This window comes from Myotis brandtii, unplaced genomic scaffold, assembly GCF_000412655.1.
Source record: "Myotis brandtii unplaced genomic scaffold, ASM41265v1 scaffold129, whole genome shotgun sequence".
Taxonomy (NCBI): Eukaryota; Metazoa; Chordata; class Mammalia; order Chiroptera; family Vespertilionidae; genus Myotis; species Myotis brandtii.
Window position 1 is genome coordinate 767,563 of NW_005354551.1, and position 1,285 is coordinate 768,847.

Consider the following 1,285-nt stretch of genomic DNA (forward strand, 5'->3'; position numbering starts at 1 on the left):
GACCCCTTTGGGGGTTGAACGACCCTTTCACAGGGGTCGCCTAAGACCATCAGAAAACACATATATGATTACATATTGTTTTTGTGATTAATCACTATGCTTTAATTATGTTCAATGTGTAACAATGAAAATATATCCTGCATATCAGATATTTACATTACGATTCATAACAGTAGCAAAATTACAGTTATGAAGTAGCAACGAAAATAATTTTATGGTTGGGGGTCACCACAACATGAGGAACTATATTAAAGGGTTGCGGTATTAGGAAGGTTGAGAACCGCTGTCCCAAGTACTCCAAACCTTCCGAGGCTGGGAAGAGGACCTTGTATTTCTACCCCTCTCACCTTACCCACCTCCAGTGGCAAGGACAGGTCTTATTTTCATCACGCCTTCAGGGAATGTCTGAATGTAATCCAGTCAAAATCAGAAATTAGTGCTTAGACCCCATAGAGCTCTCATTCAAATGTAATGTTCTCAAAATCCTCACACTAGCACTGCCCTTTAGTTTGCAAAACATTCTGATAAGGCTCTTTATGTCCTGGGGCAGAAGTTTAAAAAAAATGAACTGTTTTTAAACCCTGGAGCTAGAGAAGAGCTTAAAGAAAGAAGCAGGAAGTTATCTTATCCAGACAACAGCAGAGAAGAGGGTCAGGTGCTATAAAGGTGACCCTCCGGGCTAGGAAAACCCCACCCCCGCGCGCGCCTCTGCAATATCCCGGGCACATCAAGCCCTCCCTCCAAGACTACAAATCCCAGTATGCCTCGAATACAATGAGTGGCAGCGCGCAATGCACGCCGGGATCTGTAGTCCGGTTCTAGTTCAGGAAAAGGCCCAGAACGTCAGGAGGGCTCGGAAAAGGAGTCGGAACCGGTCCAGGTTCAAGTTAAATCTTAGGGAGCAGAGCCTGGTTTCTTTGGTGACCCGGTTTCAGGCCCCACCCCACAGTTCAGCGGACCTATGGTGTGCGTTGAGTAGCCTCTCGCGTGATTCCTTCGCGGTTAAAGGGGAAGGACCAGACGGCAAGAATAGCAGCCTTTTGCCCTCGCGGCGCCGACTTATTAGCGTAGTGGTACGCAGGGCGCTTCCCTGCACAGGGGCCGAGACGCTGCTTCTCCAGCAGCGCTGAAGAGGACGCGGCAGAACTCTCCCTAACAACCACTTGCCTCTCCTCCACCCGTCTGCTCAGAGGCGCGGGAGGCGCAAAGGCTGCTGGGAACGCGCATGCGCCCATCCCGGTGGGGAGTGCTTTTCAACGTCCGCGGGAGTGAGGGGCGGGGGGAC

The 1,285-nt window shown here is 50.1% G+C and overlaps 1 long non-coding RNA gene across 1 annotated transcript in view; it reads right to left on the reverse strand.

The window, feature by feature from the left end:
• Nucleotides 1-1,237, reverse strand: part of LOC102258863 — a 3,472-nt gene extending 2,235 nt beyond the window's left edge. Inside the window, exon 1 of the long non-coding RNA XR_313196.2 lies at nt 960-1,237. This is a non-coding gene — a long non-coding RNA (uncharacterized LOC102258863). The remainder of the gene's footprint in view (nt 1-959) is intronic.
• Between the last annotated feature and the right edge of the window lie 48 nt (nt 1,238-1,285).